Source organism: Coregonus lavaretus (assembly GCF_964263955.1).
Source record: "Coregonus lavaretus genome assembly, chromosome: 11".
NCBI classification, from domain to species: Eukaryota; Metazoa; Chordata; class Actinopteri; order Salmoniformes; family Salmonidae; genus Coregonus; species Coregonus lavaretus.
Genome location: NC_139998.1, coordinates 19851875 through 19878648, shown reverse-complemented (window position 1 = coordinate 19878648; position 26774 = coordinate 19851875). Strand labels below are relative to the sequence as shown.

At 44.3% G+C, this 26774-nt stretch overlaps 1 protein-coding gene across 1 annotated transcript in view; it reads left to right on the top strand.

Moving 5' to 3' along the window:
• Positions 1-4504: 4504 nt before the first annotated feature.
• Positions 4505-26774, top strand: part of LOC311137725 (ras association domain-containing protein 8-like) — a 53004-nt gene continuing 30734 nt past the window's right edge. Inside the window, exon 1 of the mRNA XM_084172286.1 lies at positions 4505-4786. The gene's annotated coding sequence lies outside the window, so the exon portion shown is untranslated. The remainder of the gene's footprint in view (positions 4787-26774) is intronic.

The following is a 26774-nucleotide window of genomic DNA, read 5'->3' as shown; positions in this document are numbered from 1 at the left end:
TATAACTGGAACGTACTGTAGGGACGTCATTCCCAAGCAAGGAAATGATTTGGCGATCCCTTTGTCAGTTTTCGTCGGCTTTCACTGGTATACCTTCAGCGCAGTATATGTGCATAGAGATAGAAAGTGGGAAAAAATACAGTACAGTGTGCTCAGTTGTAAAAACAAACAGCTAGGCTCAGAGAGGCCAAACAAAGAGATAGCAACCAATTGACACAATTATACATTTGCATTAAAACAAAATTACGCATGTGCGTAAAAATGAATGCAGTTTTATGTTTCTTTTTTTGTGTGTGTCAGAACGGGGCAGCGTTGCGCAAAACAGCTATGGACAGAACCATACCCCTATCTGCCTGTGAGAATTCAAACAATGTATATCCTTAATTATTTTAAGTGACCAGTGCTTTGGCATACAACTAAATGTATCTGGAAAAGCTGCTTATAGGCCTACCTAGCCAATATTAACCATCTTGATACTAATTACATAGTTATTACACCATTCTGGAGACGGTAGCCTGCTCACACTTAGTCGTTGAAAATAAATATAACTAAAATGGGACATTCATATTTAAGTTAAAGGATAAACATTTTGAGTTTCAGCACTATCAATCCCTCTGAGAAAAATAATATAACGTACATTGAGGGAAAAAAGTATTTGATCCCCTGCTGATTTTGTACGTTTGCCCACTGACAAAGAAATGATCAGTCTATAATTTTAATGGTAGGTTTATTTGAACAGTGAGAGACAGAATAACAACAAAAAAATCCAGAAAAACGAATGTAAAAAATGTTATAAATTGATTTGCATTTTAATGAGGGAAATAAGTATTTGACCCCTCTGCAAAACATGACTTAGTACTTGGTGGCAAAACCCTTGTTGGCAATCACAGAGGTCAGACGTTTCTTGTAGTTGGCCACCAGGTTTGCACACATCTCAGGAGGGATTTTGTCCCACTCCTCTTTGCAGATCTTCTCCAAGTCATTAAGGTTTCGAGGCTGATGTTTGGCAACTCGAACCTTCAGCTCCCTCACAGATTTTCTATGGGATTAAGGTCTGGAGACTGGCTAGGCCACTCCAGGACCTTAATGTGCTTCTTCTTGAGCCACTCCTTTGTTGCCTTGGCCGTGTGTTTTGGGTCATTGTCATGCTGGAATACCCATCCACGACCCATTTTCAATGCCCTGGCTGAGGGAAGGAGGTTCTCACCCAAGATTTGACGGTACATGGCCCCGTCCATTGTCCCTTTGATGAGGTGAAGTTGTCCTGTCCCCTTAGCAGAAAAACACCCCCAAAGCATAATGTTTCCACCTCCATGTTTGACGGTGGGGATGGTGTTCTTGGGGTCATAGACAGCATTCCTCCTCCTCCAAACACGGCGAGTTGAGTTGATGCCAAAGAGCTCCATTTTGGTCTCATCTGACCACAACACTTTCACCCAGTTCTCCTCTGAATCATTCAGATGTTCATTGGCAAACTTCAGATGGGCATGTATTTGTGCTTTCTTGAGCAGGGGGACCTTGCGGGCGCTGCAGGATTTCAGTCCTTCACGGCGTAATGTGTTACCAATTGTTTTCTTGGTGACTATGGTCCCAGCTGCCTTGAGATCATTGACAAGATCCTCCTGTGTAGTTCTGGGCTGATTCCTCACCGTTCTCATGATCATTGCAACTCCACGAGGTGAGATCTTGCATGGAGCCCCAGGCTGAGGGAGATTGACATTTATTTTGTGTTTCTTCCATTTGCGAATAATCGCACCAACTGTTGTCACCTTCTCACCAAGCTGCTTGGCGATGGTCTTGTAGCCCATTCCAGCCTTGTGTAGGTCTACAATCTTGTCCCTGACATCCTTGGAGAGCTCTTTGGTCTTGGCCATGGTGGAGAGTTTGGAATCTGATTGATTGATTGCTTCTGTGGACAGGCGTCTTTTATAGAGGTAACAAGCTGAGATTAGGAGCACTCCCTTTAAGAGTGTGCTCCTAATCTCAGCTCGTTACCTGTATAAAAGACACCTGGGAGCCAGAAATCTTTCTGATTGAGAGGGGGTCAAATACTTATTTCCCTCATTAAAATGCAAATCAATGTAGAAAATGTTTGACATGCGTCTTTCTGGATTTTTTTGTTGTTATTCTGTCTCTCACTGTTCAAATAAACCTACCATTAAAATTATAGACTGATCATATCTTTGTCAGTGGGCAAATGTACAAAATCAGCAGGGGATTAAATACTTTTTTCCCTCACTGTATCAAATGGACTGTGTTTAGATGGAGCCACAAGGGGTCAGTAGGTATCCATTTATGAGCTCGAAAGCAATGTCATTGCCAATGCTTCATCAGCTGTTTTCATTCAGTCTTATGTGTGGCATATAGTATGCTCTGTGCATATTTATTGCTTTATGCTGTAGATTGATATTGAAAACAGTTTGTGGTAGGACTACTTTAAGTTGCACTTAAATCTATGTATTTACATTGTAGTTACATAAGCAGATATAGTGTAAGTAGCCTACACATTTTACATTTTAGTCATTTAGCAGACGCTCTTATCCAGAGCGACTTACAGTTTTAGTGAGTGCATACATTTTTCAAGTCTTGATTTATGTTTTCTTATCCTCTTAATTTTACATGCTTGAAATGCCACTGTCTGTAAATTCTCAATTTTCTCTCAAATTAATTGTCCACTCAATAACACTGGAACAGTAAACTGTGTGGTAATTAGGACATGTAACTTGCCATCTTGACTGACTGACTCAACCCAATGCAGTAGTAAATCAGTGCCTCCATTGCAGACTTTCAAGTGTCTTCTGTCTTGGTCAGTAAAATGACGCTCAAAGCTAAGCAGACAAATGTTGAACTCTCAAGATACTTGTTTACTCATAGAGATTATGATGATGCTCAAAATCAGCTGCAGACTTTGAATTGTAATGTCCCCAGACTGCATGAATCATAGACTTATATTAAATATCATATGAATACATGCATATAATTACATTTGGCATTTTAATCATTTAGCAGATGCTCTTATCAAGAGCGACTTACATTTAGTGAATTCATCTTAAGATGGCTAGGTGAGACAACCACATATCACAGTCGGGTTGTTTCATGTCATTTCAGCAAGTCATGACACCCACCATTTCAGATGGTTCTGAAATCTTTTCTGTTGTTAGAAACAGATACGATAAGCATTCCGGAAACATTGCCAGGTAGAATGCAATCCCGGGCTGCATGCAATCCAGCCCTGAGAGGGTAGAGAGGAGGATCTGATGGTTCATGCCGTCGAAGGCAGATAGATCTAGGAGGATGAGAACAGAGGAGAGAGCCTGCTTGAGACAGAGGAGAGCAGTCTCAGTTGAGTGAGCTTCAAGACTCTTTTCTCTATACACCAACTCACTCAGCTCTGTCATATCCTCACATGGTCTCTCCTATCATTGCTATGTTGATGACACTCAACTACTTTTCTCCTTCCTCGCTTCTGACACCCAGGTGGCAACACGCATCTCTGTGTGCCTGGCAGACATCTCAGCTTGGATGTTGGCCCACCACCTCAAGCTAAATTTCGACAAGATGGAGCTGCTCTTCCTCCCAGGGAAGGCCTGCCTGTTCCAAGACCTCTCCATCGAAGTTGACAACTCCACGGTGTCCCCTCCCAGAGTGCAAAGAACCTTAGCGTGACCCCTGACAACACCCTCGTTCTCTGCAAACATGAAAGCGGTCACTTGCTCCTGCAGGTTCATGCTTTACAACATCCATAGAGTACGACCTTTCCTCACACAGAAAGCGGCGCAAGTCCTAATCCAGGAACTTGTCATCTACCATTTGGACTACTGCAACTCTCTGTTGGCTGGGCCTCCCGCTTCTGCCATCAAACCCCTGAAACTTATCCAGAACGCTGCAGCCCGCCTGGTGTTCAACCTTCCCAAGGTCTCCCATGGTAACGAGAGAGTTGGTCATAGACAGCACACTCAATTGTTTTGGAAAGAAAATAAAGAAGGGATACTGGTCCATAGTTTTTTACGTCAGAGGGGCAGAGTGTTGGTTTCTTGACTCTGGCTATCTTGAAGTCAGAGAGGACACAGCCAGTGGTCAGGGATGAGTTGATGTGGGAAGTGAGGAATTGGAGAAGGTCTCCAGATAGTCTGGAGGAGGGGATGGGGTCCAAACATCTAAATACAGAATGAAGAACTAACAGCTTTTATATAATGTGCTTTTACCTCTTATAGACTGAATAATGTTTTTAATAGATATTATTAAGAATGTTGTTATTCTGTGTGTGTATATTCTGTATTAAAGAACAATATAGCCTACCTGAATGTCACCATATGGTACCTACTCAAGTAGGCTACCAACCACTTTCAGGAACTCCACTCCTTTAGGTGAGTAGTCCTACCCCCTCTTCTACAGTGTATTGCAGCTTTAAAATGGTCCACAATGCCTTGCGGTGTCCCAGTTCCGATGCAATGTATTTACAAGCAAGAGTAATGAAATAGGCATAGGGCGATTTTCCGCAGCGTATTGGGCAGACCCCAAGTGATAGCGCAGAGACGGCGCACCAAAAAACTTTCAGCCATGGATATTTCAATGCACCTAAATTTTTTTCGATGCAGTTCTCTTTGCTGTGGACCGTATCACTTTGTCGCAGTTCATAGAAGTGATTTATAGGCTTGCGCCGAGAAAATGTCACATTTGCAGATTCCATTACTCAACAGCATCTATTTTTCCTAAACTTCAGTCCGGCTACAGAAGAGTGGGGGGACTTCTGTTGTTTTTTCGGCACCTAGCCTACAACACGAAGGTATGATTACGTTTGTGGTTTCCCCGCTAATGTTAAGATGTTAACGTTATACTGTATCTTAACTAACCCTTTACAACAGTATCCCAGGTGTAGTAATCGGTAATAACAGGCGGCCGGGATAATGGAAACATTATTATCAGGCTGCATAGTGGAACAGTTGTGCCCGTTACAATATCGCGGGTTGTTTCTCGCGGTGAATAATATCACACTTTTAAAACAAGAGAGGGACATTTCAGAGCAATTTGCCACACTTGTTTACTATGTGGCACATATCTTTTACATCAACACATGCATTGGATCTCTACCTGAGAATAGCCTATAGCCCATGGTTTTATTACATGTTTATAAACATTGAATAATGGTTGATAATGGATACATTGTGTCTCATGTCTGTAAAACATTACACCTTTTCCACTTTTTCCTCCTATACTAATTTCCTCTCTGTATAGCCTATTTCCCACTCATAATTAAGCTAAACACTATTTAATATACCTATAGGGCTAATGTTTATGCGGACTCAGTTTATATTTCCAGTCACCCACTCTACCATTAGCGACTGAAACTACCTGTAGAGTAGGTCACAACAATATTTTTGGCATAATGATGTATTAGAACAGTAGTAGAATACAAAGGGCTTCTTTTGTGCTTTCAGCATCTTTGTATTGACACTTTTTTCATACAATCAGCTATTACACACATGTTGAAGCAAACAGTGTTGGCCAGCAGATACTGTACTATATCAGTATCTGAGTCCTGTTTGTTTTGGGCTGCCTACTACACAGCACTGTCATTTTGTTGATAATATTAAAGAAACATAGGCCTTCTCCGTAAAACTTTCCTTAGAACCTGTTTCATTTTCCTTCAAAGCTGTAGTAGCTTAATCCCACAGCTGTTGTAAACATGTGTTCAATTACTGCCCTAATGACTGATGGGACCGCCAGAACATGGACTAAACTAAACCCATGTCCTCATCATGTCCAAACCAACCCTCCAAACCCTTGGCCAGAGTAGGAGCCAGGAGACTAGGTCTGTTGCCCCAATCAGTGTTGCTCCTATGGCCCTGCTCCTGGCATCAGGCTGGCACTTCAAAGCTGGCCCGCTTATAGAGCCATCATGGCAGGGGAACAAAGGCTGTATTATTGCTGCTGGCTAAACGTGCCGTCCAGATGTTCGAGATCCTGCCAGTGTTGACCTCCCGACTAGGGGAGGCGGGGGCCACTCTGGAGTCTAATATAACATCCAGCCAGCCGGCCTGATGTTAGGGAGGGAGAGGGGAGAGGAGTGTGGGGCTCCAGAAGCTCCTAATGGAAAGCTTTACAGGAGCTGGGGCTTTAACCGTGGCTGTGGCGTGACTGGGGATGGTTTTAATCCCTGTTGAGGGACGGACATCTCAAACTCCGTCTCCCTAGAGATTTTTGGATTGAGGGGGTGGAGGGAGTAGGAGGAGTGGGTTAGCCTAAATTCTGAGCAAGTGTTCAGCTGTAAGGGTGTGCTCGAGGCGAGCCTATGTTTTTCAGGTGGCCTACTATAAATACAGGATATTTTCTGGCAAACTTTACCAGTGGAATAATTTATGTAATTACCTTGTAGTTACCTTAACTCAACTTTTTGTATTTTCTTAACTGTCTAGACATATTTATTTTATGGTAATTTCAAAGTTGCACAACTTGCACATCTACAAACATGTTTACAATGTCTACAAATGTTTTCCACTTACAAGGCAATGTGAAGCGTTTCACACACAGACACCCCATCCACACAAGCAGAACTCAGTTTGGTTTAAAATAGCAGCTTTAATCTGTCACTCATTTGTAATAAGCTTTATTGAAGGCCATAGGTTTTGTCATTGTAGTCAGACTAATGTCATTTAGGACCTGGTCTGACCTGAGAAGATGCTGCTGCTAGCACTGTGGAGGAGGGAGGAGGCTTTTAGTGATTAGATTTCAGAGAACCACCACAAGACTCCTGTCTGACATTCCTTCCTCTTTCTTGTTTTGGTATTTAGTTGGAAGTGGGAGTGGGGCTTCTGTTTGTAAAAAAAAAGAAGGAAAAAAAGGTGTAGCCTAATGCTTGTTTTACGTCATTCAGTAATAACATTTACCCTTAGATTTAGCCTACTTAGCTTCGTTTTTTAATCATAGAATGTAATACAGTCCTTATTCCTTGTAATTCCTTCCTTCCAATATAAAAAATAGTCAGCCCACAAAATCACCCACAAAAAAGCCTGCCACTGTATAGACTGTATAACTGATGTAGTCCTTTGTGAGCATAATCTATGGCGTATTCATGTTAAAAGTGTCACGATCGTTGGTTAGAGAGGACCAAGGCGCAGCGTGTTGAGCGAACATACTTTAATAGTAAAGTGCAAACACGAATACAAAACAATAAACGATACGTAACGTCCTCAGACAATGACTGACAAGGAACAAAAACCCACAAACACAAGGTGAAAACAGACAGTATAAATATGGCTCCCAATCAGAGACAACGAGCCAAACAGCTGACACTCGTTACCTCTGATTGGGAGTCACTCATCCAAACAAAGAAATACAACCACATAGAACAACCCAACCAAACAGAACACAACGAAACGAACACACCCTGGCTCAACATACAAAGTCCCGGAGCCAGAGCGTGACAGTACCCCCCCCTAAAGGCGCGGACTGCGACCGCGCCTCAATAAGGGCTAAACAAGGGAGGGCTGGGTGGGCATACCTCCTCGGCGGTGGTTCTGGCTCCGGCCCTGATCCCCACCTCCTCTCCAACCCCCCAAAGTACCCCTGGTCCTGTCTAGCCCCGCTGGTCGGAGCCGGACTGACGACACGCGCCCCTGGCTTGGTGCGTGGAACAGGAACGGGCCTCACCGGACTGACGACTCCATTCCCTGGTTTGGTGCGAGTAGCAGAAACGAGCTGGACCAGGCTGACGACTCGCATCCCTGGTTTGGTGCGAGTAGCAGGAACGGGCTGGACCAGGCTGACGCCTCGCACCCCTGGCTTGGTGCGAGTAGCAGGAACGGGTTGGACCAGGCTGGCGACTCGCACCCCTGGTTTGGTGCGAGTGGCAGGAACAGGCCGGGTCGGGCTGGCGACGCACACCGTAGGCTTTGTGCGTGGAGCAGGGACAGGCCGGGCTGGGCTGGCGACGCACACCGTAGGCTTTGTGCGTGGAGCAGGAACAGGCCGGGCTGGACTGGCAACGCACACCGTAGGCTTTGTGCGTGGAGCAGGGACAGGCCGGGCTGGACTGGCGACGCACCTCGTAGGCTTGGTGCGTGGAGCAGGGACAGGCCGGGCTGGGCTGTCGACGCACACCACTGACTTGGTGGGAATGGCAGGAACCGGCCGGGCTGGGCTGACGACGTGCACCACTGACTTGGTGGGAATGGCAGGAACAGGCCGGGCTGGGCTGACGACGCGCACCACTGACTTGGTGGGAATGGCAGGAACAGGCCGGGCCGGGCTGTCGACGCACACCACAGACTTGGTGGGAATGGCAGGAACAGGCCGGGCTGGGCTGACGACGCGCACCACTGCCTTGGTGGGAATGGCAGGAACAGGCCGGACCGTACTGGGGACACACACCACTGGCCCCACGCAGGGATCAGGAACGGGCCGGACCGGACTGGTAACACACCCCAGTACCTCTCGCCGTGCCTCCACACTTTCCCTCTCCTCTGTGCCCAGTGGCCCCCCTAACCTGGCGGCCTTCTCTGCCAACGCTTTGCACCGCTCTAACCCGTACACCTGCTGCCCCGACGTCGTGAGCCCCCCCCTAAAAATTTCCTGGGGGTCTCTCCTCCCCGTGGCCCAGGCCTCTCTCCCTCTTGCCAGACTCGCAATCATCTCCTCCCACGTCCATCCTCTCTCCTCGTCACGCTGCTTGATCTGGTTAAGGTGGGTTTTTCTGTCACGATCGTTGGTTAGAGAGGACCAAGGCGCAGCGTGTTGAGCGAACATACTTTAATAGTAAAGTGCAAACACGAATACAAAACAATAAACGATACGTAACGTCCTCAGACAATGACTGACAAGGAACAAAAACCCACAAACACAAGGTGAAAACAGACAGTATAAATATGGCTCCCAATCAGAGACAACGAGCCAAACAGCTGACACTCGTTACCTCTGATTGGGAGTCACTCATCCAAACAAAGAAATACAACCACATAGAACAACCCAACCAAACAGAACACAACGAAACGAACACACCCTGGCTCAACATACAAAGTCCCGGAGCCAGAGCGTGACAAAAAGCAGCCCTGAGATCAGAGGGCTGTGCACAGAACCATGGAGTTCCTTATCTCCACGTCACTGCCCATTGCATTCTCACCGGACAGGAATCCACACTCTCGATGTTATTAGTTTCCTGGATGCCTGGCACTGACGTGGAGATGTGGTGGAATTCCTTCCAATAGAAAATATATCTGCACACACTTGAATACCTCTGCATTCCGGGATGCCTGGCACTGACATGGAGATTTAGTGGAATTCCTTCCTATAGAAAAGATAACTGCACACATGTTAATACCTCTGCAAATGTATTGTGCTGATGTTTTTGATCAGATACCTTTTTCAAGAACTCCTCCCTATAGCCACTCAAAGCTCCTCTACACACAACTTCCTCAACCACTGGGGTCCCACAACCCAGTCTTACATACAAGGCTGTTTTGCATTATGGTAAACAGGGCCTGAGGCCCTAGTATGACCAACTACCCAGCTCTGTTACGTGTGTGAGGCATGAGAGTGTGAGGCCAGGGCAGCACTTGATGGCGAACTCGGGGGATTTAAAGACATGATTTCTCAGCCTACTCCAAGACACACACACACAAACAAGAGTCCCCACCACCACAATAAAACAGTGTCTGGCTGTGGCTGGGCAACAGGGATCCATTTCACAAGAGACCTAGTCTGGTACCAATTACAATAGAGTGTATAAATGGTGAGTAATTACAACGTAGCCCCGCTACAGGATGTGCATTTTGAATTAAAGTTCAATGTTGGAAATAGTTTGTAAGCACCAGAACCCCTATCACACAACCCTGTAAAAAAAAGTACTTATTATGGATTGTGGGGGATGGGCTCTGTTTTACTTTTCATAATCAGGATAGAGTTGAAGGTAATCTTTCTTTTGTTTTTGTTTTTATATATCGCTACCTCTGGTGTTATGTTACTGCTCTGCTCTCAGACCTTCATTGGCCTTCAACCTCTCTCCTTTGCCAAGAAGTGATTATATTGTTTCCCCCATAGTGAACAATGGTCTGTAAAGTACAAGGGGAACACAGGGGTTAATACGGTCTAATCATGGAGAAAGCAGACATGGAATAAGACTGTTTTCCTGCTAGAAGATCTTTGTCTTCAAAACAGTTCAGTGGTTCCCCAAGGGGTTTCTCCCAACTCCCTGAGAGAAGTTGTGCCTGATTCTTTGTTTTAGCCCCATGATGAATACCCATTTTGTTTCTCCTCAAACTGCCATTTGTTCATAATGGAAATTAATGATATTCATACCACTGCAGTACAGTTCAGCAGGAATATATCATAGTTGTATGCCTAAATTCAGGAAATAAATATGATCATCTTATCCGTGACATGTAAGGGCATTGTCTTACGTCAAGTGGCGTCACTCCTACGTGCTTCTTGTCCCTAATCTGACAGGGAATCAGTGCAAACGGAATCAGTGCGCTATGAGACAATGATGTAAGGGGATGTCCTTATCCTTCCTACCTATGGTCACGAAACCTCACCACACGAAACCTCACCCCAGCACAGCCATATTTCCCATGGCTCAGAGCTGTACACGATCACTCTATATCGGATATTATCTCTGTGGCAGTGACCTGTTGTAGGGGTTGGGAACCTGGGCCAGTTCCTGGCCTGGTAGAGAGATGGCAGTGCCTGGCCCGTGCCCCTGTGTGTGAGAGGACCCAGAGGGACATATTGTGGCTTGTTTACACTAGCATCAGTCAGTGGAAGTCCTGGCCCTCATGCCAACTCTCTGGGCTCCTGTAGCCCCGGACCTTTGGGCTGGCAACAGCGGGAACAGCCATAGCAACAGCCTGGGTCTCAGCGGACACACCGCCCACAGTACCTCGTACTCACACACCTCACTGGGCAGACAGGAAGCCAGCCCAGGGACCACCAGCCTGAACTCTGAAGCCGTGCCACATTGAGACAAATGACAAATGCATCTTGGGTCTAGGGATGTGGTGGTCACAAAATTTAGTCAGCCGGTTATTGTCAAGCAAATAACTGTCGGTCTCACGGTAATTGACCGTTAATTAACATAAACACATTTAACATCTCCTGGCTTCCATACATAGCCTACAAGCCACTGATGCAGACCTTTGGAACATCTACATTTAAAAAAGTCTAATAAATCCATGTAATATAGCCTACACTTTCACAATAAATCCATTATTTATTTTAGACAGGTCTAAAGAAGCATGATATGAAGAAAATGTAGTCTATTTCAGAAGAACAGAATAGCATGCTCTGAGTTGTCCTTATCAAATCAAATGTTATTTGTCACATGCGCCGAATACAACATGTGTAGACCTTACAGTGAAATGCTTACTTACAAGCCCTTAACCAACAATGCAGTTTTAAGAAAGAATACCATTTTTTTTCTTCAAAAAATACAATATAAAATAATACAAAATAAAAGTAACAAATAATTAAAGAGCAGCAGTAAAAATAACAATAGCGAGGCTATATATAGGGGGTACCGGTACCGAGTCACTGTGCGGCGGCAGCGGTTTGTCGAGGTAATTTAGGTAATATGTACACGTAGGTAGAGTTATTAAAGTGATTATGCGTAGATAATAAACAGAGAGTAGCAGCAGTGTAAAAGTGTGTGTGTGTGTGGGGGGGGGGGGGGGGGGGGGGGCAATGCAAATAGTCTGGGTAGCCATTTGATTAGATGTTCAGGAGTCTTATGGCTTGGGGGTAGAAGCTGTTTAGAAGCCTTTTGGACCTAGACTTGGCGCTCCGGTACGGCTTGCCATGTGGTAGCAGAGAGAACAGTCTATGACTAGGGTGGCTGGAGTCTTTGACCATTTTTAGGGCCTTCCTCTGACACCGCCTGGTATAGAGGTCCTGGATGGCAGGAAGCTTGGCCCCAGTGATGTACTGGGCCGTACACACCACCCTCTGTAGTGCCTTGCGGTCGGAGGCCGAGCAGTTGCCATACCAGGCAGTGATGCAACCAGTCAGGATGCTCTCGATGGTGCAGCTGTAGAAGCTTTTGAGGATCTGAGGACCCATGCCAAATCTTTTCAGTCTCCTTAGGGGGAATAGGTTTTGTCGTTCTCTCTTCACGACTGTCTTGGTGTGCTTGGACCATGTTAGTTTGTTGGTGATGTGGACACCAAGGAACTTGAAGCTCTCAACATGCTCCACTACAGCCCCGTCGATGAGAATGGGGCGTGCTCGGTCCTCTTCTTTTTCCTGTAGTCCACAATCATCTCCTTTGTCTTGATCACGTTAAGGGAGAGGTTGTTGTCCTGGCACCACACGGCCAGGTCTCTGACCTCCTCCCTATAGGCTGTCTCGTCGTTGTCGGTGAACAGGCCTACCGCTGTTGTGTCATCGGCAAACTTAATGATGATGTTGGAGTCGTGCCTGGCCATGCAGTCATGAGTGAACAGGGAGTACAGGAGGGGACTGAGCACGCACCTCTGAGGGGCCCCCGTGTTGAGGATCAGCATGGCGGATGTGTTGTTACCCACCCTTACCACCTGGGGGCGGCCCGTCAGGAAGTCCAGGATCCAGTTGCAGAGGGAGGTGTTTAGTCCCAGGGTCCTTAGCTTAGTGATGAGCTTTGAGGGCACTATGGTGTTGAACGCTGAGATGTTGTCAATGAATAGCATTCTCACATAGGTGTTCCTTTTGTCCAGGTGTGAAAGGGCAGTGTAGAGATTGCATCATCTGTGGATCTGTTGGGGCGGTATGCAAATTGGAGTGGGTCTAGGGTTTCTGGGATAATGGTGTTGATGTGAGCCTTGACCAGCCTTTCAAAGCACTTCATGGCTACAGATGTGAGTGCTACAGGTCGGTAGTCATTTAGGAAGGTTACCTTAGTGTTCTTGGGCACAGGGACTATGGTGGTCTGCTTGAAACATGTTGGTATTACAGACTCAGACAGGGAGAGGTTGAAAATGTCAGTGAAGACACTTTCCAGTTGGTCAGCGCATGCTCGGAGTACACGTCCTGGTAATCCGTCTGGCCCTGCGGCCTTGTGAATGTTGTCCTGTTTAAAGATCTTTACAGTTTACATTTTAGTCATTTAGCAGACGCTCTTATCCAGAGTGCATACATTTTCATACTTTTTTCATCTTACTCACATCGGCTACGGAGAGCGTGATCACACAGTCGTCCGAAACAGCTGATGCTCTCATTCATGTTTCAGTGTTACTTGCCTCGAAGCGAGCGTGGAAGTAATTTAGCTCGTCTGGTAGGCTCGTGTCACTGGGCAGTTCGCGGCTGTGCTTCCTTTTGTAGTCTGTAATAGTTTGCAAGCCCTGCCACATCCGACGAGCGTCGTAGCCAGTGTAGTATGATTCGATATTGGTCCTGTATTGATGCTTTGCCTGTTTGATGGTTCGTCGGAGGGCATAGCGGGATTTCTTATAAACTTCCGGGTTAGAGTCCCGTTCCTTGAAAGCGGCAGCTCTACCCTTTAGCTCAGTGCGGATTTTGCCTTTAATCCATGTCTTCTGGTTGGGGTATGTACGTACAGTCACTGTGGGGACGACGTCATCGATGCACTTATTGATGAAGCCAGTGACTGATGTGGTGTACTCCTCAATGCCATCGGAAGAATCCCGGAACATATTCCAGTCTGTGCTAGCAAAACAGTCCTGTAGCTTAGCATCTGCTTCATCTGACCACTTTTTTATTGACCGAGTCACTGGTGCTTCCTGCTTTAGTTTTTGCTCGTAAGCAGGAATCAGGAGGATAGAATTATGGTCAGATTTGCCAAATGGAGGGCGAGGGAGAGCTTTGTACGCGTCTCTGTGTGTGGAGTAAAGGTGGTTAAGAGTTTTTTTCCCCTCTGGTTGCACATTTAACATGCTGGTAGAAAAGAGGTAAAACAGATTGAAGTTTCCCTGCATTAAAGTCCCCGACCACTAGGAGCGCCGCCTCTGGATGAGCGTTTTCCTGTTTGCTTATGCCGTATAAAGTTCATTGAGTGCGGTCTTAGTGCCAGTATCGGTTTGTGGTGGTAAATAGACAGCTATGAAGAATATAGATGAAAACTCTCTTGGTAGATAGTGTGGTTTACAGCTTATAATGAGATACTCTACCTCAGGAGAATATAACACATGAGATCTGGTAAAAGATAATACAAACAGAAAAACATGCGTTTTCATTTTATTTTTTATCATCATCTCTGAAATGCAAGAGAAAGGCCACATTATAATATTGCAGTTTAGGCGCAATTTAGCAATGTGTGTGGAAAGTTTCAGATTGATCCAGTGAAGCATTGCAATACTGGACTATTTTGTATCATGTCTGCCCAAATGTGCCGGAATTTGGTGAATTGATACATTTTCAAGTACATAACTATAGAGAACATACAAAAATGATATGGTAATACAAAATGTAAGTTTACACACTCCCAGGAATGTCATACATGATGGATCATTAGCTTATACACTAACTTTCACACATCTAGATGGCCAGGCGGGGTGGTTGTGGAGCCAGAGACAGCAGTGGTTCAAACTGTAGAACCCAGTTCCTACATTTGAATATAAAAATTGATTTTATCACACAAACCTATTCTACATTTGATCTCTGGGACCCTTAGGATGACAAATCAGAGCAAGATTACTGAATGTAAGTACATTATTTACCTTCAGAGGTGAATGTATCAAACCAGTTGCCGTGATACGTTTTTGTTGTTGTTGTACACTCTCCTCAAACAATAGCATGGTATTTTATCACTGTAAAAGCTACTGTAAATTGGACAGTGCAGTTAGATTAACAAGAATTTAAGCTTTCAGCCCATATAAGACATGTCTATGTCCTGGAAAGTTTGCTGTTACTTACAACAGTAATGCAAATCACATTAGCGCACGTTAGCTCAACTGTCCCGTATACGGGACACCGATCCCGTAGAGGTTAACAAAGAAATAGGTACTCCTATATGCTTAATTTAGAGTTGTTAATCTAACTTTAGTTGTTCTACAAACGTTGGGCTATATATTTAGATTTTTAATACATTGTAAGGCTGCATGATGCGACTCTAATGATGATTTGAAAAAAGTCACTTGAAAGGCATGAGCTCTGTTTTGTTTTTTTGCGCAGGCTGTACACCCTTCATCAGTCTCTCATTCACAATTTGACAAGCACTTGATAATGCCTCGATTTTCACGGCGGCATCCCCTTTGTGTGGCCGTAATGCACCCTAAAAAAATCCATGCCTTTTGCGGCCTGTGCCCTTGGCCTGGAGTGCTGCGTTGTGCCCTTCTCCCTGAGTGCTGCGCACTCTGAAATATCTCTCACGACAGACACATCAGGGACACAACTGCGTGTGTCCTTATCCAATTCTGAGGTGCATATTGAAGATATTGGAAGAACTGTCCACATTTACTTTTCGTCAGCCAACAAGATGAGTAGGCCTAACGAACAGCAAAAGCACTAGCCTATGTTAATCTACTATCCCCCATAGTACAAAAGTCGACCTATTCTGTGCGAGAAATAAATATTCCAAACATAGTCTGGGACAGTTGTGGGATGCGATTGATCCCAAATTAATACAACCACTAGCATCAAAAAACCATTTTTACGCAATGTGGCTTACGCAATAGATCAGAATGTTTAGCTTTAAATGTTGATAAACTATTAGGCTATTTCTTCACATTATAAGCGCAGCAATACGCACATGGCAGTAGGCTATAAGTGCGAATGTTCCATTAGCGGGAAAACACCATTATCAAAAGTGACCGCAAATGCAATTATGCATGTAATGCTTTTATTATAAAGGTGCATTTTTATGGTGAAAATTATCTTCCCCAAACTTGAAACTCACACACTGCTTATGTATGCCAGTTAGGCTCTACACCCCTTGTAAAGCAGATTAATGTGCTTAATTTTAAGAAGTTATTTGGCCACTTTAGTTGTGATACAAATCTTATCAAAACATATAAGCCTATGGGCTAGGCTATGATTAAAAAAGTCGCAAAGAAAAAGGCATTGTTTCTTGCCTTATGCTGGGCATCATTCACAAGTGATAGGCAATATCATCACCCATCAGACTACTGTAAGTATTACCATGTAATACTTACAGTACAAGTCAAAAGTTTGGACACACCTACTCATTCAAGGTTTTTCTTTATGTTTACTATTTTCTACATTGTAGAATAATAGTGAAGACATCAAAACTATGAAATAACACATATGGAATCATTTAGGAACCAAAAATGTGTTAAACAAATCAAAATATATGTGAGATTCTTCAAAGTAGCCACACTTTGCCTTGATGACAGCGTTGCACACTCTTGGCATTCGCTCAACCAGCTTCATGAGGAATGCTTTTCCAACAGTCTTGAAGGAGTTCCCACATATGCTGAGCACTTGTTGGCTGCTTTTCCTTCACTCTGCAGTCCAAGTCATTCCAAACCATCTCAATTGGGTTGAGTTTGAGGGATTGTGGAGGCCAGGTCATCTGATGCAGCACTCCATCACTCTCCTTCTTGGTCAAATAGCCCTTACACAGCCTGGAGGTGTGTTTTGGGTCATTGTCCTGTTGAAAAACAAATGATAGTCCCACTAAGTGCAAACCAGATGGGATTGCGTATCGCTGCAGAATGCTGTGGTATCCATGCTGGTTAAGTGTGCCTTGAATTCTAAATAAATCACAGACAGTGTCACCAGCAAAGCACCCCCACACCATCACACCTCCTTCTCCATGCTTCACGGTGGGAACCACACATGCGGAGATCATCCGTTCACCCACACCGCATCTCACAAAGACACGGCGGTTGGAACCAAAAATCTCAATTTGGATTCATCAGACCAAAGGACAAGTTTCCACCGGTCTAATGTCCATTGCTCGTGTTTCTTGACCCAAGCAAGTCTCTTCTTATTATTGGTGTCTTTTAGTAGTGGTTTCTTTGCAGCAATTCAACCATGAAAGCCTGATTCACGCATTCACCTCTGAACAGTTGATATTGAGATGTGTCTGTTACTTGAACTCTGTGAAGCATTTATTTGGGCTGCAATCTGAGGTGCAGTTAACTCTAATGAACTTATCCTCTGCAGCAGAGTTAGCTCTGGGTCTTCCTTTCCTGTGGCGGTCCTCATGAGAGCCAGTTTCATCATAGTGCTTGATGATTTTTGCGACTGCACTTGAAGAAACTTTCAAAGTTCTTGAAATTTTCCAGATTGACTGACCTTCATGTCTTAAAGTAATGATGGACTGTAATTTCCCTTTGCTTATCTGAGCTGTTCTTGCCATAATATGGACTTGGTCTTTTACCAAATAGAGCTATCTTCTGTATACCACCCGTACCTTGTCACAACACAACTGATTGGCTCAAACGCATTAAGAAGGAAAGAAATTCCACAAATTAACTTTTAACAAGGCACACCTGTTAATTGAAATGCATTCCAGATGACTACCTCATGAAGCTGGTTGAGAGAATGCCAAGAGTGTGAAAGCTGTCATTAAGGCATAGGGTGGCTTTGAAGAATCTCACATATAAAATATATTTTGATTTGTTTAACAGTTTTTTGGTTACTACATGATTCCATATGTGTTATTTCATAGTTTTAATAATAATAATAATAATATGCCATTTAGCAGACGCTTTTATCCAAAGCGACTTACAGTCATGCGTGCATACATTTTTTTGTGTATGGGTGGTCCCGGGGATCGAACCCACTACCTTGGCGTTACAAGCGCCGTGCTCTACCAGCTGAGCTACAGAGGACCACTGAGAATATTTTTGATATCTTCACTATTATTCTACAATGTAGAAAATAGTAAAAATAAAGAAAAACCCTGGAATGTGTAGGTGTGTCCAAACTTTTGACTGGTACTGTATGTGTAAAATTTGTTTTGATTTAGAATGGACCATTATCATGAACCTGTCTCGAAACAGGGGCAGCGGGGAAAAAATACATGTAATATATGCACTTAAATAGCAAATTGAGGACGCTTTTTCCGTGGTTCATTTTCATGCCATCCAGGTAGGCTATACTCCTGTTGTAAAGATAAGCAATGTGCTTAATATTAGGAAAGTTGAGAAATAAATACAGTTGAAGTCGGAAGTTTACATACACTTAGGTTGGAGTCATTAAAACTCGTTTTTTAACCACTCCACACATTTCTTGTTAACAAACTATAGTTTTGGCAAGTCGGTTAGGACATCTACTTTGTGCATGACACAAGTAATTTTTCCAACAATTGTTTACAGACAGATTATTTCACTTATAATTCACTGTATCACAACTCTGTGAAGCATTTACATACACTAAGTTGACTGTGCCTTTAAACAGCATGGAAAATTCCAGAAAATGATGTCATGACTTTAGAAGCTTCTGATAGGCTAATTGACATCATTTGAGTCAATTGGAGGTGTACCTGTGGATGTATTTCAAGGCCTACCTTCAAACTCAGTGCCTCTTTGCTTGACATCATGGGAAAATCAAAATAAATCAGCCAAGACCTCAGAAAACAAGTCTGGTTCATCCTTGGGAGCAATTTCCAAACGCATGAAGGTACCACGTTCATCTGTACAAAAAATAGTACGCAAGTATAAACACCATGGGACCACGCAGCTGTCATACCGCTCAGGAAGGAGATGCGTTCTGTCTCCTAGAGATGAACGTACTTTGGTGCGAAAAGTGCAAATCAATCCCAGAACAGCAGCAAAGGACCTTGTGAAGATGCTGGAGGAAACAGGTACAAAAGTATCTATATCCACAGTAAAACCAGTCCTATATCGACATAACCTGAAAGGCCGCTCAGCAAGGAAGAAGCCACTGCTCCAAAAAAATGTCCTCTGGTCTGATGAAACAAAAATAGAACTGTTTGGCAATAATGACCATCGTTATGTTTGGAGGAAAAATGGGGATGCTTGCAAGCCGAAGAACACCATCCCAACCGTGAAGCACGGGGGTGCCAGCATCATGCTGTGGGGGTGCTTTGCTGCAGGAGGGACTGGTGCACTTCACAAAATAGATGGCATCATGAGGAAGGAAAATTATGTGGATATATTGAAGCAACATCTCAAGACATCAGTCAGGAAGTTAAAGCTTGGTCGCAAATGGGTCTTCCAAATGGGCAATGACCCCAAGCATACTTCCAAAGTTGTGGCAAAATGGCTTAAGGACAACAAAGTCAAGATATTGGAGTGGCCATCACAAAGCCCTGACCTCAATCCTATCGAAAATTTGTGGGCAGAACTGAAAAAGCGTGTGCGAGCATGGAGGCTGTCACGGATTCTGCCGAAGCTGCCCCTCCTCCTTGCTCGGGCAGGCTTCGGCGTTCGTCGTCACCGGAATACTAGCTGCTGCCGATCTATGTTTCTATGTTGCACCTGTTGTCTATTGTCACACACCTGTTGCCCATTAGTGTAATCACACCTTCCCTATTTAACCCAGTGGCTCCCAATGTGTTTTGTGCGTGGTTGTTTTCGTTTCGTGTGTCGTTTGTGAGTGGGTTAGGTCCTACCTGTGTGGAGAGATTTCTGTATTGTATTCTTTACTCATTTCTCAGTAAAGTACATTTCTTCAAGTTCTGTGTCCTGCGCCTGACTTCGACCCACCGCATTACACTGACACTCGTGACAGAGGCCTATTTTGGAACGGCAAGCCAGACAAATTAAACGGGCCTATTTATATAATGAATATGAATTCGGAGGACAGAAATTATTAAATATTAAAGCATTAGACCTATCACTAAAAGCTTCAGTCATACAAAAGTTATACTTAAATCCGAACTGGTTCTCTAGCAAATTAGTAAGATTGTCACACCCAATGTTCAAGAATGGCCTTTTTCCCTTTATTCAGATTACAACCTCTCACTTTCAGTTATTTGAAAAGGAAATCATCTCCCAAATATCACTATTTCTAAAACAAGCCATAGAAAGTTGGTTGCAATTTCAATTTAATCTTCCAGAAACGACAGAACAAATAATGCAACAAATATTGTGGTTAAACTCAAATATACTAATTTATAACAAACCATTTTTTTTTGACAAAGTGTTTAAAAAAAGAATAATCTTCGTAAATTATATAATCGGTAGGACTGGTGGAGTTATGTCGCACATGCAGCTAACAAAAACATATGGAAATGTCTGCTCTACCCAAAATTACAACCAAATAATTGCAGCATTACCGCAAATATGGAAGAGGAAAGTGGAAGGGGGAAAAAGTAAGGAACTTGTCTGTCGGCCTTGCTTTAAAGAACATAATTGGTTAAAGAAAACTGTGATGAATAAAAAAGTATACCAGTTTAATTTAAGGACCAAAGGATTGACAACCGTCCCATATAGATTGCAAAATAGTTGGGAAGAGATTTTTGACGTACCGATTCCATGGCATAGTGTTTATGAAATGATACGCAAAATGACGCCGGATTCAAAACTTTTGCTAATAATAGAATGTTATTCATATGGGGGATACAATCTTCCCAGCTCTGCAGATTTTGCTGTGAAGAGACAGAATCATTCGATCATTTGTTTTGGTACTGTCCATTTGTAGCGTGTGTTTGGGCACAGGTCCAGGAATGGCTAAAGGATTGTAATATTTACCTGGACCTAACCCTGCAGATAGCATTACTGGGTGATCTGAAAAGTCATAGTCAATCAATAAATAATATAATAATACTTTTAACAAAAATGTTTATTTTCAATTTACAATCTGTAGAATCAATGAGAATAGAAAGGTTCAGAACTATTGTAAAACATCACACACAGTACAGTTGAAAAATATATGGCAAATAGAAATCCAATATGGATGGTGTTAAGAGATAGATGTGTGTTGTTGAATGGAGTTGAAGGATGGGACTAATAACAACTAACAACAACTAATAACAACAAGATAACTAATAATGTAAGCATACTGTGTCCATAATAAGTATATAGGTTAAGTATATAGGCCCTGTGTACATTCACAAGGCCGCAGGGCCAGACGGATTACCAGGACGTGTAAATCAAATCAAATAAAATCAAATCAAATTTTATTGGTCACATGCGCCGAATACAACAGGTGCAGACATTACAGTGAAATGCTTACTTACAGCCCTTAACCAACAGTGCATTTATTTTAAACAAAAAAAGTAAAAATAAAACAACAACAAAAAAAATAAAGTGTTGAGAAAAAAAAGAGCAGAAGTAAAATAAAGTGACAGTAGGGAGGCTATATATACAGGGGGGTACCGTTGCAGAGTCAATATGCGGGGGCACCGGCTAGTTGAGGTAGTTGAGGTAATATGTACATGTGGGTAGAGTTAAAGTGACTATGCATAAATACTTAACAGAGTAGCAGCAGCGTAAAAAGGATGGGGTGGGGGGGCAGTGCAAATAGTCCAGGTAGCCATGATTAGCTGTTCAGGAGTCTTATGGCTTGGGGGTAGAAGCTGTTGAGAAGTCTTTTGGACCTAGACTTGGCACTCCGGTACCGCTTGCCGTGCGGTAGCAGAGAGAACAGTCTATGACTAGGGTGGCTGGAGGCTTTGACAATTTTGAGGGCCTTCCTCTGACACCGCCTGGTATAGAGGTCCTGGATGGCAGGAAGCTTTGCCCCAGTGATGTACTGGGCCGTACGCACTACCCTCTGTAGTGCCTTGCGGTCGGAGGCCAAGCAGTTGCCATACCAGGCGGTGATGCAACCAGTCAGGATGCTCTCGATGGTGCAGCTGTAGAATTTTTTGAGGATCTGAGGACCCATGCCAAATCTTTTTAGTCTCCTGAGGGGGAATAGGCTTTGTCGTGCCCTCTTCACGACTGTCTTGGTGTGTTTGGACCATGATAGTTCGTTGGTGATGTGGACACCAAGGAACTTGAAGCTCTCAACCTGTTCCACTACAGCCCCGTCGATGAGAATGGGGGCGTGCTCAGTCCTCTTTTTTTTCCTGTAGTCCACAATCATCTCCTTTGTCTTGGTCACGTTGAGGGAGAGGTTGTTGTCCTGGCACCACACGGCCAGATCTCTGACCTCCTCCCTATAGGCTGTCTCATCGTTGTCGGTGATCAGGCCTACCACTGTTGTGTCGTCGGCAAACTTAATGATGGTGTTGGAGTCGTGCCTGGCCATGCAGTCATGGGTGAACAGAGAGTACAGGAGGGGACTGAGCACGCACCCCTGAGGGGCCCCGTGTTGAGGATCAGTGTGGCAGATGTGTTGTTACCTACCCTTACCACCTGGGGGCGGCCCGTCAGGAAGTCCAGGATCCAGTTGCAGAGGGAGGTGTTTAGTCCCAGGATCCTTAGCTTAGTGATGAGCTTAGAGGGCACTATGGTGTTGAATGCTGAGCTGTAGTCAATGAATAGCATTCTCACGTAGGTGTTCCTCTTGTCCAGGTGGGAAAGGGCAGTGTGGAGTGCAATAGAGATTGCATCATCTGTGGATCTGTTGGGGCGGTATGCAAATTGGAGTGGGTCTAGGGTTTCTGGGATAATGCTGTTGATGTGAGCCATGACCAGCCTTTCAAAGCACTGCATGGCTACAGACGTCAGTGCTACGGGTCGGTAGTCATTTAGGCAGGTTATCTTAGAGTCCTTGGGCACGGGGACTATGGTGGTCTGCTTGAAACATGTTGGTATTACAGACTCAGTCAGGGACATGTTGAAAATGTCAGTGAAGACACTTGCCAGTTGGTCAGCACATGCTCGGAGTACACGTCCTGGTAATCCGTCTGGCCCTGCGGCCTTGTGAATGTTGACCTGCTTAAAAGTCTTACTCACATCGGCTACGGAGAGCGTGATCACATAGTCATCCGGAACAGCTGGTGCTCTCATGCATGCTTCAGTGTTGCTTGCCTCGAAGCGAGCATAGAAGTGGTGTACAGCATGTGCTGACCAACTGGCAAGTGTCTTCACTGACATTTTCAACATGTCCCTGACTGAGTCTGTAATACCAACATGTTTCAAGCAGACCACCATAGTCCCCGTGCCCAAGGACTCTAAGATAACCTGCCTAAATGACTACCGACCCGTAGCACTGACGTCTGTAGCCATGAAGTGCTTTGAAAGGCTGGTCATGGCTCACATCAACAGCATTATCCCAGAAACCCTAGACCCACTCCAATTTGCATACCGCCCCAACAGATCCACAGATAATGCAATCTCTATTGCACTCCACACTGCCCTTTCCCACCTGGACAAGAGGAACACCTACGTGAGAATGCTATTCATTGACTACAGCTCAGCATTCAACACCATAGTGCCCTCTAAGCTCATCACTAAGCTAAGGATCCTGGGACTAAACACCTCCCTCTGCAACTGGATCCTGGACTTCCTGACGGGCCGCCCCCAGGTGGTAAGGGTAGGTAACAACACATCTGCCACACTGATCCTCAACACGGGGGCCCCTCAGGGGTGCGTGCTCAGTCCCCTCCTGTACTCTCTGTTCACCCATGACTGCATGGCCAGGCACGACTCCAACACCATCATTAAGTTTGCCGACGACACAACAGTGGTAGGCCTGATCACCGACAACGATGAGACAGCCTATAGGGAGGAGGTCAGAGACCTGGCCGTGTGGTGCCAGGACAACAACCTCTCCCTCAACGTGACCAAGACAAAGGAGATGATTGTGGACTACAGGAAAAAAAAGAGGACTGAGCACGCCCCCATTCTCATCGACGGGGCTGTAGTGGAACAGGTTGAGAGCTTCAAGTTCCTTGGTGTCCACATCACCAACGAACTATCATGGTCCAAACACACCAAGACAGTCGTGAAGAGGGCACGACAATGCCTATTCCCCCTCAGGAGACTGAAAAGATTTGGCATGGGTCCTCAGATCCTCAAAAAATTCTACAGCTGCACCATCGAGAGCATCCTAACTGGTTGCATCACCGCCTGGTATGGCAACTGCTTGGCCTCCGACCGCAAGGCACTACAGAGGGTAGTGCGTACGGCCCAGTACATCACTGGGGCCAAGCTTCCTGCCATCCAGGACCTCTATACCAGGCGGTGTCAGAGGAAGGCCCTCAAAATTGTAAAAGACTCCAGCCACCCTAGTCATAGACTGTTCTCTCTGCTACCGCACGGCAAGCGGTACCGGAGTGCCAAGTCTAGGTCCAAAAGACTTCTCAACAGCTTCTACCCCCAAGCCATAAGACTCCTGAAAAGCTAATCATGGCTACCCGGACTATTTGCACTGCCCCCCCACCCCATCCTCCTGTTGGTTAAGGGCTGTAAGTAAGCATTTCACTGTGATGTCTGCACCTGTTGTATTCGGCGCATGTGACCAATAAAATTTGATTTGATTTGATTTATAGCTCAGTTGGTTGAGCATGGCGCTTGCAACGCCAGGGTTGTGGGTTCGTTTCCCACGGGGGGCCAGTATGAAAATGTATGCACTCACTAACTGTAAGTCGCTCTGGATAAGAGTGTCTGCTAAATGACTAAAATGTAAAAATGTTATAGGTTAAGAGCTTTTGTGAAAGAGCATGGTTAGAAAGATATGGCATATAGAAGCAAACCGGATGGACATCATGAAAATGATCGGAGAGGTTGAGGGTAGAGGAAGTTCAGGAGTAAAAACAAACAAAATAGAATTATTGTAAAATTGACTGTCCATAAAATGTATATAGTAAATATAAGCTGGAAGTAGAGGCCTAAGCATTGTTGTTCACTAGTTTACTCCAATTAGGGAAGGGGTGGTGGGGTTGGAAAGTAATAAAGTAAAAAAAAAATAATGTTAAGGATATGTATGTGTATGTATGTATGTATGTATGTATGTATGTATGTATGTATGTGTGTGTGTGTGTGTATGTATGTATGTATGTATGTACAGTGAGGGAAAAAAGTATTTGATCCCCTGCTGATTTTGTACGTTTGCCCACTGACAAAGAAATGATCAGTCTATAATTTTAATGGTAGGTTTATTTGAACAGTGAGAGACAGAATAACAACAAAAAAATCCAGAAAAACGCATGTCAAAAATGTTATAAATTGATTTGCATTTTAATGAGGGAAATAAGTATTTGACCCCTCTGCAAAACATAACTTAGTACTTGGTGGCAAAACCCTTGTTGGCAATCACAGGGGTCAGACGTTTCTTGTGGTTGGCCACCAGGTTTGCACACATCTCAGGAGGGATTTTGTCCCACTCCTCTTTGCAGATCTTCTCCAAGTCATTAAGGTTTCGAGGCTGACGTTTGGCAACTCGAACATTCAGCTCCCTCCACAGATTTTCTATGGGATTAAGGTCTGGAGACTGGCTAGGCCACTCCAGGACCTTAATGTGCTTCTTCTTGAGCCACTCCTTTGTTGCCTTGGCCGTGTGTTTTGGGTCATTGTCATGCTGGAAGACCCATCCACGACCAATTTTCAATGCCCTGGCTGAGGGAAGGAGGTTCTCACCCAAGATTTGACGGTACATGGCCCCGTCCATCGTCCCTTTGATGCGGTGAAGTTGTCCTGTCCCCTTAGCAGAAAAACACCCCCAAAGCATAATGTTTCCACCTCCATGTTTGATGGTGGGGATGGTGTTCTTGGGGTCATAGGCAGCATTCCTCCTCCTCCAAACACGGCGAGTTGAGTTGATGCCAAAGAGCTCCATTTTGGTCTCATCTGACCACAACACTTTCACCCAGTTCTCCTCTGAATCATTCAGATGTTCATTGGCAAACTTCAGACGGGCATGTATATGTGCTTTCTTGAGCAGGGGGACCTTGCGGGCGCTGCAGGATTTCAGTCCTTCAAGGCGTAGTGTGTTACCAATTGTTTTCTTGGTGACTATGGTCCCAGCTGCCTTGAGATCCTCCCGTGTAGTTCTGGGCTCATTCCTCACCGTTCTCATGATCATTGCAACTCCACAAGGTAAAATCTTGCATGGAGCCCCAGGCCAAGGGAGATTGACAGTTATTTTGTTTCTTACATTTGCGAATAATCGCACCAACTGTTGTCACCTCCCTTTAAGAGTGTGCTCCTAATCTCAGCTTGTTACCTGTATAAAAGACACCTGGGAGCCAGAAATCTTTCTGATTGAGAGGCGGTCAAATACTTATTTCCCTCATTAAAATGCAAATCAATTTATAACATTTTTGACATGCGTTTTTCTGGATATTTTTTTTGTTATTCTGTCTCTCACTGTTCAAATAAACCTACCATTAAAATTATAGACTGATCATTTCTTTGTCATTGGGCAAACTTACAAAATCAGTAGGGGATCAAATACTTTTTTCCCTCACTGTTTGTATGGATGTGTGTGTGTGTGTGTATGTATGTATGTATACATATATATATATATATATATCTACCCCCTAAAAAAAAAGGAGGCCTACAATCCTGACTCAGTTACACCAGTTCTGTCAGGAGGAATGGGCCAAAATTCACCCAATTTTTTTTGGGAAGCTTGTGGAAGGCTACCCGCAAACGTTTGACCCAAGTTAAACAATTTAAAGGCAATGCTACCAAATACTAATTGAGTGTATGTAAACTTCTGACCCACTGGGAATGTGATGAAAGAAATAAAAGCTTAAATAAATAATTCTCTCTACTATTATTCTGATATTTCACATTCTTAAAATAAAGTGGTGATCCTAACTGACCTAAGACAGGGAATTTTTACAAGGATTAAATGTCAGGAATTGTGAAAAACTGAGTTTAAATTAATTTGGCTAAGGTGTATGTAAACTTCCGACTTCAACTGTATAGTAGGCCTAGCCTATAGAAAGCTGATGGGATCCTCCTCGTTTTGATAGAGGCCATCACTCTGTTTTCTCGTGCAATTGCATAGCCTATAGAAATGTTGCACAACATGAGCTCATGGGCTCTCATTGTTATGATGAGTTTCTCGGGTATCAAGTA